Source organism: Lepisosteus platostomus, unplaced genomic scaffold (assembly GCF_059453375.1).
Source record: "Lepisosteus platostomus isolate fLepPlt1 unplaced genomic scaffold, fLepPlt1.hap1 Scaffold_84_H1, whole genome shotgun sequence".
NCBI lineage: Eukaryota > Metazoa > Chordata > Actinopteri > Semionotiformes > Lepisosteidae > Lepisosteus > Lepisosteus platostomus.
Window position 1 is genome coordinate 42,432 of NW_028291696.1, and position 13,849 is coordinate 56,280.

Below are 13,849 nucleotides of genomic sequence, written 5' to 3' on the forward strand. Positions count from 1 at the left end.
CCTGTTTTTATACCGTCAACATCTCTAACCTCAGTTCCATGGTGGACTGTGCAGTACTGCTTAAGCCAGGTGTGAATGTCCTCCGTCTTTGCCATTTCCGAGAACATAACAACATGCACCGTTTTCCTCTCTCTCTGTGTCAGAGGCTGCAAGTTGATCTTCTCAAGGGCAGGAACTTTCCCTCTTTTTGCCTCAAACACATCCACACATTGTTCAAACAGAGAATAGGTAGCAAAAACAACCTCAAATGCTTTCTGACCTGGGAGAGCGAAGATGAAATCCAAGTGCCGAGGTTCAAAGCCAAGTTCCTTCTGTAACACTTTTCTGCCTAACTGCATACGATCCATGAAGAGGTCATCCAAAAGCTCAAAACGTACAGCATTCTTGCGGGATCCAAAGGTTGCCATCTCAAACTGCAAAACAAACACTGCTTCCAGAAAACAAGAAAACAATCCAACTACACCAACTACAGGCTGATCAAGGTATCTCCCCTGCCAGGTAAGCCGAGAGCCGCAGGCGATGAGCCCGGAGCTGAACGGGCCCCACTGGCTCGTTTGTAAGGCCAGGTGCATTGCCAACCACGACCGGCAGGGCAGAGGGCTTGAAGGCGGCCTGGGCTCCTGCAGCTGTCCAGCCACGCACTCTGGTTTCTCTTCATCTCGTACAAATCTTTTGCCTTTTACTAAAGATTTCCATAGAGAGGAGCATGAATGAGTTCCATACAATTTTTGTGCTTCCCTGCCTTCGGGTGGGGCGCAGCTGGGCTGGTCAAAGAGAGAAAACAAAACCGCTCACAATCGCTCTTACAATGCAGTAAGTAGCACAGGCTACTTAGGGAGTAGGCTGATGTGTTTAAAAACAACCAGCGCCAGGCAGGAGTCAAACCTCCAAACTCCTAATCCATAGTCAGACACATTATCCATTGCACCACTGACCCTGGTGTGACATTGCAGGACTGTAACCCAGTGAGCTTAGCACTGCAACTAGTAAAATATTACCCCCGGTCCATTCTTTTCCAAAAGTGAGAAACACCTGTTTTCTACATTTTGTCTGTTTTAAAATCATATCTCTTTAAACCAAACCAAGAGTTTGTCTTTTGCACTGATATTCTGATTCATTTCGATTTCAAAGAAAAAAAAACATTACCTTCCAAAGCATCATAAAATTGTCCCTTCCTCCAGACTCTACTTCTCTCTTGTAGTAGTACAGCAGACCTTTCCAGGTGAGCAGATCACAGAGTCCGAAATGAGCTTCCTCCATCAAGCAAAGTACCTGAACATGACTCTGTCATCATAAAAGCGCCCCTTTAATAAAGAAATTAAATCCGAAATCAAGAGGGCAGTTGCCTACTGAAGTTCAAGAAGTCATAAATTTTAACCTAGCAACACATTAAAGGCTGCATCTATACAAGTACGATTCTAGAAATGCTCACCAGATTACGTTTTAAGAAAGAACTGCGCCTCAGGTTCCGCCGAGATCTTAACTCGGATGGCAGGATTCAGAGTCTGGAGTGTGGAATGATGGCGCACGGAGGGTCCACATACTGTGGATCCCTCAGTGATCTTCCGCGTGTTCAAACCGCCAGCGTGTGACTCCCCTGTCCCCGTGACCTCATTGCTCTGCTCTCGCCTCTGTGCAGCTGTGCCCGACTCATGGTAAAGTGGAAAAAAATATGCCCTCAACGTGAGATTTACACTGGAGTGAGGATAGTTGTTACCTTCTTATCGTTGAAATGGATGTATGTGATATGGCGACTAGGTTCTTCTCCATTAGCAGGCTTAAGGTTAAAGAAAAAAACATTGCTGACTTCTTTTTTTTTTGCCAGCTGCGAGCGCTGATTAGCGAGGTTAGTATTTCATATTTTGCAAGTTGCATCCATTTTAAGAAAAACAAGTCGTTCAAGACAGGAAATGAATACTTGCATTTAATTAAGTCTAGACGTATGTGGTTGTCCATAATGACCAGTTCTGTTCGAGAACACAGAACAAAAAAAGGCACCACTGGGATTCAGACCCAGGATCTCTTGTTTACTAAACAGGCGCTTTAACCAACTAAGCCACGGCGCCCTGGGAGTGCTGTCTTTTTGCAGCCACTTGGACACACCACTCAGACACATCTGCATTCGGTGTGTGCTCCGCCTGCTCGCTGAGCAAGTTGCCACCTTTACATACAATAGCAACATCGACACCAAGAGAAAGGATGACAAATGGCTTTTATCTGGAACTTTTCATGTCCAAGGAGCTCAATGTGCTTTCTGTGTACAACAGGGCCACTGAACTCCACACTGGCCACTGAACCACAGTAGTGGCTTGCTGGCTTGACATCTCCCAAGGAAAATGTTGAAATCGCATGTGGAACAGGAAAATGACCCTCGAGTATGAGGGAAAAAAAAGAAAAAGATCAACTGGAGTGCGCCAACCCATGTCAGGACAGCCCAGTTTTGTTGACGAGGTGGCCGAGTGGTTAAGGCGATGGACTGCTAATCTATTGTGCGCTGCACACATGGGGTCGAGTCCCATCCTTGTCGCTCTCCTTGTCTGACACTTGTGCCCGTTCGGTGTTGGCCCTCCTGTTCTTTGCTCCGGTACTAGAGCCGTACATTTTCTAGTGGTGGCTGAACATGGTATAGTAGGCTAACGTCGGTATCGAGCAGTGACAGTAACAGTATTTACATGCCCGTGCTGCCAAGTGGCTCTGGGTTGATACCGCGTTTTCACTTACTTGCAACGCAAACGGAGAAAGCGATTTTTGACAGTCTCTCGAGAGACTGCACTAGGTGTTTAGGGATAGACTTTGTCAGTTCCCCCTGGGATGATGGCCTCTCAAATAGTTTGTGATTCCTCTAGACGTTTATACAGTAGAAGCCTGCTTCGTGGCTTAAATCCAAGCTAATGTAACGAGTTAGAGGTCTGATGCAGAACTGCGAATTCAATGAACGGGAACAGTACAGTACATTGCACTGTATGTGTGAGGAAAGCTGCCCCCTTCTGTCCTTGTCGACCGAACAGAGGACTGTAAAGGATACCGCCAAGAAACTTTAGGATGCTGGTTGGAATACAGCTCCAAAGAAGCCCCTTTGGGTGTTATGTCATCAAAAAGTAAGAACAGCGACTCTCCCTTTGATCAAATGTGCAACAGAGCTGTTTTCCGTGGAGCAGGTTTCAGACCCGTAGACCTGTTTTATTTGTAGGGCAGGGCGCATTCCCAAATGCGAATCTCCTGTTTTAGAAATGCTTTGGGCGGCGTGAAGTGAAAATAAGAAATGGACTCCAGATGCACATGGAAGCAATCAAGTGTTTCATCCGAGCTGTTTCAAAGACTGCTCAAGAGCTTTCCTTTCACAGAGGCACAACGATTAATGATGGGGGTGCACCCTTCAATGCGCCTTACGACTCTAGGGAGTGATTGAGACGATTCGTAGCGTGTGCTAATTTCCCTCTATTCCCCGTGTTGCAGTAGTAGGATGACGTAAATTCCTGCTTCGACACGTAATGGCATTATAATCAAGTGCAAGAGCTGAGGGCTTTAGTTTTGTTTCGTTTTCCATGGCGTTTGTAAGCACGCAAATCAAAGGCAATTCCTGTGTCTAACAGGAATGTAAATGCTTTTGAAAGTGCAGTGTGGTGCAGCTTGTAAAATCCTTATCCACATTTGTGGTTTGTTGCTGTTTTTTTTGTCTGCCAAAACTGCATTTTGACATCCGGACGGGGAGACTTTATCATTTGAACGTGAAGCCAGCCTTAAACCCTCTGAGGCGTGTCTGTCTGCCGGCACGTATTTTGTCAAAGGTATTTATTTTTTTTTAACGGAGAGCGACTTTGAAAAGGTTTCCGCAGCCACGTCGCACTCCGTGTTAGATTAAAGGAGGAATGCGGCGATGGCGAACTCGCTGTAGTTGTGGCCGAGTGGTTAAGGCGATGGACTCGAAATCCGTTGGGGACTCCCCGCGCAGGTTTGAATCCTGCCGACTATGGCGTCTGCCGCACGTCTCCTTATGCCTGCGCGGCAAAGGCGAAGTGCCGCTTCTCCTTTCCTGGTACTATAAAAACGCTAAATCGCTTGGCCCCGCTGCCATGGAAATGAGTTCTTCAGATAACCACACATCTTGCGTTCGCACCTCTGGTGTTGTACTTATGCCTTTGAAAACCTAATGAATAAAACTGAAAGAACCGACACAATATATAGGTGCTCGTAAAGCACGCAGTAAAGAACTGTTAACAGCAAGGGTTTCAGTGGGTTAACTGAGGAGAAGGCGTGATCGCTAATTGTTGACTTTTTATTTGGTGTTAGAAACACTCTTACTGTGCATGACGTGCAACAAATGTAGCCACAGAAATTGCATCACGCTTTCATGTATGCTATTGCAGACACCAACGTTGCCTAGATAGAAAACCGAAATAGCCGTGGGTTTGCTTGCTGGTCTGAAGGATCTCTCTTCGAATCTCTATCATTTGTCAATGGAAGTAAAAGGCGCTGCAATCTCATACGTTCAGAATTAAACCCGCAGCTGTTGTTCGACTTTATTTCTTGACTAATTACAACTGAGTGTCGCATGAGCAGTTACATAAACTTGTCTGGTATATTTGAACACAAATGCCGTTCTTCAATTAAAACTAACAGTACATTGTCAGGGACATTCAGTTCTATACAAACAAGAGACAGACAAGAGAATATTTCTACCTTTCATGTGGACTACGTGTTGACTTAATGATCGGAATAATTGAAAAGTTCGGGTTCACAGCCGATGCAGTGCGTGCTAATTAGAACAACAGCAACGCTGAGCTCTCAGCACCGTACTGAGCCCAGGTGATTTTCTAAAGCTGTCAGGTGCAGTTCATTTACATGAAGGAAATCTCTTACTGAGTACGATTACAATGCAGTAAGTAGCACAGACTACTTAGGGGAGTAGCCCGATGCGTTTAAAAACGACCCGAGCCAGGCAGGAGTCAAACTTACAATCTCCTGATTCGTAGTCAAACGCGTTATCTATTGCGTTTGTGTGACATTACAGGACTGCAACCCGGTGAGCTCAGCACTGCAACTAGTAAACTATTACCCCCGGTCCATTCTTTTCCAAAAGTGAGAAACACCTGTTTTCTACATTTTGTCTGTTTTAAAACCATATCTCTTTAAACCAAACCAAGAGTTTGTCTTTTGCACTGATATTCTGATTCATTTCGATTTCAAAGAAAAAAAAACCTACCTTCCAAAGCATCATAAAATTGTCCCTTCTTCCAGACTCTACTTCTCTCTTTTAGTAGTACAGCAGACCTTTCCAGGTGAGCAGATCACAGAGTCCGAAATGAGCTTCCTCCATCAAGCAAAGTACCTGAACATGACTCTGTCTTCATAAAAGCGCCCCTGTAATAAAGAAATTGAATCCGAAATCAAGAGGGCAGTTACCTACTGAAATACAAGAAGTCATCAATTTTAACCTAGCAACACATTAAAGGCTGCATCTATACAAGTACGATTCTAGAAATGCTCACCAGATTACGTTTTAAGAAGGAACTGCGCCTCAGGTTCCGCCGAGATCTTAACTCGGATGGCAGGATTCAGAGTCCAGAGTGCGGACTGATGGCGCACGGAGGGTCCATATACTGTGGATCCCTCAGTGATCTTCCGCGTATTCAAACCGCCAGCATGTGACTCCCCTGTCCCCGTGACCTCATTGCTCTGCTCTCTCCTCTGTGCAGCCGAGCCCGATTCACGGTAAAGTGAAAAAAAAGATGCCCTCAACGTGAGATTTACTCTGGAGCAAGGATAGATGTTACCTTTTTATCATTGAACAGGATGTATGTGATGTGGTGACTAGGTTCAATTTTGTATCCTCTTTAAAAGATTAAGGACTGGGGTGAGCGTGATTTACCACCCTTTCGGCTAAGAACCCGACGTGCGCACCGTTTAAGCTGCATAGACTCGGTCGTTTAACTCTTCTCCATTAGCAGGGTTAAGGTTAAAGTAAAAAAACATTGCTGACTTCTTTTTTTTTTGCCAGCCGCTAGCACTGATTAGCAAGGTTTGTATTTCATGTTTTGCAAGTTGCATCCATTTTAAGAAAAACAAGTCGCGTTAAAGACAGGAAATGAATACTTGCATTTAATTAAGTCTAGCTGTAGGCGGTTGTCCATAATGACCAGTTCTGTTCGAGAACACAGAACAAAAAAGGCACCGCTGGGATTCGGACCCAGGATCTCCTGTTTACTAGACAGGCGCTTTAACCAACTAAGCCACGGCGCCCTGGGAGTGCTGTCGTTTTGCAGCCACTTGGACACACCACTCAGACACATCTGCATTCGGTGTGTGCTCCGCCTGTTGCCACCTTTACATACAATAGCAACATCGACACCAAGAGAAAGGATGACAAATGGCTTTTATCTGGAACTTTTCATGTCCAAGGAGCTCAATGTGCATTCTGTGTACAACAGGGCCACTGAACTCCACAATGGCCACTGAACCAGTGGCTTGCTGGCTTGACATCTCCCAAGGAAAATGTTGAAATCGCATGTGGAACAGGAAAATGACCCTCGAGTACACACATCCACAACCACACATCTTACGTTCGCGCCTCTGGTGCTCTACTTATGCCTTTGAAAACCTAATGAATAAAGCTGAAAGAACTGACACATTATGTAGGTGCTCTTAAAGCACGCAGTAAAGAACTGTTAACAGCAAGGGTTTCAGTGGGTTAACTGAGGAGAAGGCGTGATCGCTAATTGTTGACTTTTTATTTGGTGTTAGAAACACTCTTACTGTGCATGACGTGCAACAAATGTAGCCACAGAAATTGCATCACGCTTTCATGTATGCTATTGCAGACACCAACGTTGCCTAGATAGAAAACCGAAATAGCCGTGGGTTTTCTTGCTGGTCTGAAGGATCTCTCTTCGAATCGCTATCATTTGTCAATGGAAGTAAAAGGCGCTGCACAGAGAGGACCACTGTCATGAGGCCGGTTAGCTCAGTTGGTTTGAGCATGGTGCTAATAACGCCAAAGTCGCGGGTTCGAGCCCCTTACTGGCCAGGTCCTTTTCTCCTCTCTTACCAAAGCTGTTAGGTTCCTTTCCGTGGTGAGATGGGTTGTCATGCAATGCTGCCACATAGTGCCGACAGGCAATTAATAGACAAAAATGAAGAGAGTTAAAGCAGCTGGAGAGTTTCTCTTACAACTTTTGAGCTGACACAGTTTTGGAAAATGTTTCCTTCACGCTGCACTGTACCATATAGGCAGCCAAGAGTCTCCAAAACAAAACAGAATTGACAGTCATATAATGTCCATTAACCCCGGTTTTAAACGCAGCATCATGTCTGCCATCATAAGAATATGAGTCCAATATTTTAGAATATAGTCAGAATGACTTCTAACCTTACCTGTGGTCTCTTTAATCCCTATTGCTCAATGCATGGTGTACGTACTGCATACATGTGTCTTGATAATGAGGAATGGGCCCCTGAGACAGTCATTTGCCTGTTTCACAAATGATCGTATTTTACTAGAGATTCTGTTTGGGATTCAGATGTGCATTCGGACAGCAATCCCTTTCAAGAAATGATACGTTCTGGATGAGGTCAAAGGTGCTGGAACACTGTATTTAGGATGTGTTTGCAGTGATTGTGTGTCTCCTGCTTCAACGCAGTGATATATAGATGTGCTCCTGTAATTTATTGGTACAAGCCCAGGGCAGTAAGCAGTCTGAGGATTTATTTCCAGACGGCATAGAACAGTGAAGCAGTGAAGTAGTGCAACACACTGGATCATTATATTATTAGATTCTATTCTACTTAAATTATTACATTATACACAACTTGAGTTCATTTTAAAAATTAAAAGGTAATAAAAGGAATGCATTTTCATGAGAAAGATAATACCGATATGCATGTGATAATCTTCCTTATATCATGTCGTGCATCATTTGGACACTTTGTGGGCTTGAAATACAAAGAAAATCATGTTCTATGGTACAAGACAAATACAAAACTTAAGCTTTTATTTTAATTAGATTTGTTTATTAAGCATAAGCAATCATTTATTACATTAATATATGTGAAAATGACATTTTAGCACCATAATATTACATACAGGTCTCTAGCTTCAACACAGTGATATATATATATATGCTCAGTGATTAATTGGTACATGCCCAGGTCAATAATCAGAATGAGGATTTATTTCCAGACGGGCTACAGGTAGTGTTGTGAAATACTTCAACACACTGGATCACAGATTTAGACCCCCTGCACTCTTACTCCTTAAAAACCAAAGAAATGAAGATATGTAGCAATCACATTGTAACAGGGGTGACAGTGACTTAATGCTTATACTAGTGGACTTCTGGTACCTTTAGGGTACGGTGTTCCCTGAAGGGCTCTCAAACCCCGCATTTCAGATGCCTAGCTGTATCGCTGATGTGTTGCACCTCAGAATCACTTTTAAACCTTACCTCTGGTATCTTTAATCCCTATTGTTCAACGCATGGTGAAAGTATTGCATAAATGTGTCTGAAAATGAGCAATGGGCATCTGAGAGACTCATTTGCCTGTTTCACAAATGATCATATTTGACTAGAGATTCTGTTTGGTATTCAGTTGTGCATTCTGACAGCAATCTCTTTCAAAAAATGATTTTACCTTATCGCGGCTTTGCCCTTCTTGCCTCTTTGGACAATATCTCCATCTTGTGGTCGTTGTTGGTAATGTCTAGACAATATCTCCATCTTGTGGTCGTTGTTGGTAATGTTTTCTTATGCTCTTTTTTTATTTCAATTCTCTATTAGTTGATTCTAGAATCTCTACAATAGAGTTGAAAACATCAGTTTTATAGCAGACAATATGACATTATTTATAGTCTAATTAGATATGTATTACCCTGTTTTTAACATAATAACAAATTAAAATTGATTAAAACTAAGTTTGGAACACCAGGGAACATAAAAAATGATTTTTAGGAAAACCATGAGGTTCTCTGTGTCCGATGCCTGCAAGGGGAGAAAGCTAGAATCCTTTGATTTTTCAAAATTTGAAAATAAACATTATATAACAACAGCTTTCATTCCTAGGAGTGAAAAACAACCATTTTTGAAGACATATTAGTTTCTAAAATACTACAATAAAGTTAAAAACATCCATTTTATATTACATTATTTTTTGTGAAATAATTAAATTGGCTTATTTCTCTCGCATTAAATTGGCTACAAATGCAAGAATTCAACCAGATATTCTTGTAAAATGTATACTGTTGCATTGCAGTTAGTTAATGTAGTTAGTCCATAATCAGCAATCTAAACTTTATTGTTAAGCTTTAATGATTGATGTTGTACCAGTAACCTTTAGAAATACTATAGTACTTCACAAATGCTTTGTGTGTTTGGAAATCTTTTGAGTAAAAGCCTTATAAAAATAGGTTTAGTTTTTACAGGACATCACAAAGAAATAGGATGGTATAATTCTTATAATTGCTTAGTGATTGTATTTGGAAGATTATGCACTAAACAGACTTCAGGGATGCCAGTGGATCATTGTGCTATTTGGAATTATTCCAAAAATCAAGTGACCTCTTTGCTGTAGTATTTTTAGTATTATTTATTTAGTATTAATAAAGAATAGATTTATTAAAGTCATGCGATGTGCAAGCGGGATATGTAAAATAATTGAAAATAAAGTTTTTTATTATTGTTATAGAGAAACATGATCAGATTTTCCCTGGTTCAGAAAAAAGACGATTAAAATCTGTAATCTTTCCACTTGTATGTCATCAGACATTAACGAGTACAAACCCCCTCTCTGCCGGAGTGTTGGCTGTGACGAATTAAACCAATTTCACAGGTATTTTCAAAGTAGGAAGTACAGTGTTAACTAGTAGATGGCCTCCTCAATGAAATCGCTTCAACATGCTAATGCGTTGGTGTAACAGTCCCGGCGTGGCAAGCTTCCAATGTCAACTCGACTCGATTGGAAGACAATGAACGTATTTTAGCCCTAAATGAATTAATAGCAAACATGGTTTACATAAAAGACATTTTTCCAAGAAAGTGTATAATAATACGATCTATAGTTGAAATCCGAGCCTAAATATAAAGAAAAAAGCATTTTCAGAGAGCAATCACGCTGTGTTTATGTAGAAAAAGCGATTAGGTTTATGAGCAATCTAATTACCTATTTGCTTAAAACGCTATATAAAATAAAGTTTATTTAAAGATGAATGATAAGTGTCGCAGTTTAAATAATTTTCGTAGTAGGGCTTGGACAGATTCCAAGTGCATTTTTGCAATTTACGTTGCATTGTCCAATGTGATGTTGTAATACAGTTTAGAATACAGTAAGTCTAAACTGTATCAGCTTTATTTATGGGTTGCAATTTAGAAAAAGTCAAAAACCGCACTCAAAATGCAATTTAGAGCTTTCTGGCAAGAGGAGACACCCAAATTATAATGTAACATGCCACTGTTTGTGCATGAACAAAGTTATACTGCAATTTTCCTTAGATACGCGATTAAAAAAAATAATTTTTTTGAATCCCCGGCCGAACACATTCCATAAGAATCAGCGCTTTTATACAGTATATCGCCTTTAAACACATATATTTAAACACGCGTTTACGATTTAAATCAAAACGCGATTCAAATCAATATAAATGTTTATTTTGTAACGCATAGGTGACTATTCATTGTTATTAAAAAGACGTAAATTCGATCATGTTGTGATATTTAGAAATATAAATTTGTTTTGATGCGAGTGAGGTTTTATTTAATCTCTGACCAAGGGAAATGTTTCATTTTTTCAAAGAAATGTTTGTTAAAAATTAAAGTCATAGTTCCATGAGATTCAACCACAGACCATGTGACATAGGAGTCAGGAACCTAACCCACAGCACCACCAGCGCAGACACATACTGAGGGCTGAAAAAGCACTACAGAAACATTATCGACTATAAAATAATGTAATTAGGCACAGAAGAAGTTTACAGCACAGTACAATAATAAATGCTGACCATGACTTTAGAAGCATAAATTACCTTACACTCAATTTAAACACAAGCTGTCTTTAGCCCTCTAAGCTGGTTCATACAGAAATGTAGAGAACCAGGCTCAGAACACACAGCTTCATTAGCGAATACATATGCAGAACAACTAGAGAAGATGTTTTGCAGAGGATGGATTTTTAGAAACATCCCATCAGTGACATCACTGAAGTCAACTCCTAGGTAACTGTCGTGTGGATAGTTTCACAAGAATCAGACAAAGGTTTAAGCATCGCTTATTTTAGATAAAACTGCAAAAAAACAACAACAACCCATAATGTACTTCTTTGCGGCTCTGTTTGCCCAAATCATATATTCACAACGTGTATATATTAAGTAACCAAAAACCGCAATATGGAAACAGAACCTGTGTAATTGTTGACAGATGATGTACTCGTAAGATTTTTACAAGACGAACTACAACATTTAAAAAATGACTTGTATGTACTTGATATCTCTAATCAATCCACTGCACTGCATTAAAACAAAACGAAAACTAAAACGCCCTGGGCATACCGTTTCGCGCTTCCTATCAGTTGCTCAAAAGCAATTTGACCGTATGAAATGCATAATATAAACCTAGAAACATATACGTTAGGAGTATTTACGTAGAATCGGTGTCAAGACATACCTCTCAAATACTGTAAATCAAGTTAAAAATATCTCAAGACCGATTCTGGTCATAATGAAACCATGTTTCGTGTATGTTTTCTTTAAAGTACCGAGACCAGCCATATACTGTATGTTTATGTTCCAAAATTAATATCGTTTATGGCCTTCACACGCGTTGCAGTATGCTCCTATTCTTTTTATGCTCAGGCACTAAGATTTCCCTTCAGTGGTAAAATTCCATATAAATATTCAATACTTAAACGGGCACAGTTAAGACATTAAATATACATATACATATACAAACTGTATACAGTACAGTTTGCATACGGTAATATGTTTATGTTCCTAAATCAACCTCTTTTATGAGCATGTGAAAGGCATGGTGAATCGATTCTCAAAAATTACTGTACTTTGCATGATTGGAAAAAAATGCGTGATTGCGAAATGCTGTGGTGTTACTTTTACAAAGACGGTCAATGAAAAAAATAATGTGGACCAGGGCAATACTTTGAGTTTACAGCTTGTCCAAGGTCATTTCTTATTAATACTATTAGTAATATCTTCATTAAAGACTTTGATGGCTACAGCTCAAACATGAGAAGTTGAGCTTTATTAGCTCCACCTTGCGGAAATTCCGGATACTATTATTTTGCTAGCGGTATTTACCGGTAACTCGCGGTATTTACCGGTAACTTGTGGTAGACTGCGTACAGCGTACGCCCGCGCATTTTGAATGGCTGCACCTGTAGCAATCATATTGTAGCAGACACTCATTTGCCTGTTTCACAAATGATCATATTTTACTAGAGATTCTGTTTGGGATACGGATGTGCATTCTGACAGCAATCTCTTACAAAAAATGATTTTACCTTATCGCGGCTTTGCCCTTCTTGCCTCTTTGGACAATATCTCCATCTTGTGGTCGTTGTTGGTAATGTCTAGACAATATCTCCATCTTGTGGTCGTTGTTGGTAATGTCTTCTTATAGATAGATACTTTATTGATCCCGTGAGGGAAATTGCAGTGCAACAGCAGCTTAACACACAACACAGCCACAGTGTAACGAATTATATAATAATAGTACAATACTGTATATATACTGTATATATATATGAAACAGAAATAGAAACAGAAACAGGAATCACTTACTCACCTGGAGAATCTCTGAAGGAATATCTAGCATTTATCAATGGAAATAAAAGCTGCTTAAATACAGTGCATGTTCAAACTCAAACCCTCAGCTGCTGTTCTTGTTTTTTTGGGACAAATTGCAACTGAGCATCGCATGAGCCGTTACGTACCCTTATCTGTTTGGCAATTTCAAGGGAGGAGTTAGGTCAGAATGGGTAGGCTGAAAAACAACAAGTAAAGATTTATTCCAAGATGAAACGTTGTGGCGGTTTTCTTATCTTTTCAGCATGGACTAAACTTTTACGTGTTCCTTATATGCTATATATGTATATATTAGCACCAATGTCGTTCTTAAAAACTAACATGAAATATACAAAGATGAGACAGACAATATATTGTAATAATTCTATATTAACGTGGCCTACATATTGACGCAATGATCGAACTAACTGACGTGTTCTGATTCAGATCCCCTGCAGTTCATGCCAATTAGAACAATAGCAATGCTGAGTCCTCCCCACCCTACTGAGCACAAATTCAGCTGCTCTCCAGTTCTGTTCTGCATGTTTTTTCATTGCAATTGAGCTCGGAGCTGGAGATGATCTCCATACAGTTCTGTGTTAACTAGCCCGCACTTGCGTGCTAATTTACGGGTTGTGGTAGATGCTTTTCTAATTTTCACAGCAAGAAACTTGTGTTTCCTACTATTTTTATCAGGTTTAAAATATCATCTCCTTAAAACAGAAAAAGTGTTGGTGTGTTGTGCTGAAATTCTGATTGATTTTGAATTCAAAGAAAAAAGGTTTTCTTCCAAAACACCGTGAAATTGTCACATCTTGCAGACAATAGGTGTATTCCATGTTGAAAAGAGAAGAAAGAAAACCATGGAGCCTTTTACAGGTGTGAGGCTTCTTCAGCTGTGAGAAGACCTCACGGCCGAAACGCTGTGTTTCCGTTCTTCTCTTTTCAGCATGCAATAAACCTATTGCTTGTTCCTTTGCAGCCGAGGCATGCTGACGTAGCTACCCAGCTGAACATCTTGCAGACTCTACAGTACTTTTCTCCTGTAGAAGTAAAGCAGGGCTTGCT

General features: G+C 40.6%; 3 non-coding genes across 3 annotated transcripts; 2 read left to right on the plus strand and 1 right to left on the minus strand.

The window, feature by feature from the left end:
* The first annotated feature begins 638 nt into the window (after positions 1-638).
* On the plus strand, positions 639-755 carry LOC148630991 (U5 spliceosomal RNA). The gene has a single exon (XR_015934912.1). It is a non-coding gene; the product is annotated as a U5 spliceosomal RNA (small nuclear RNA).
* A 3,136-nt stretch (positions 756-3,891) lies between these two features.
* trnas-cga (transfer RNA serine (anticodon CGA)) lies at positions 3,892-3,973 on the plus strand. The gene has a single exon. It is a non-coding gene; the product is annotated as a tRNA-Ser (tRNA).
* A 2,193-nt stretch (positions 3,974-6,166) lies between these two features.
* On the minus strand, positions 6,167-6,240 carry trnat-agu (transfer RNA threonine (anticodon AGU)). The gene has a single exon. It is a non-coding gene; the product is annotated as a tRNA-Thr (tRNA).
* Between the last annotated feature and the right edge of the window lie 7,609 nt (positions 6,241-13,849).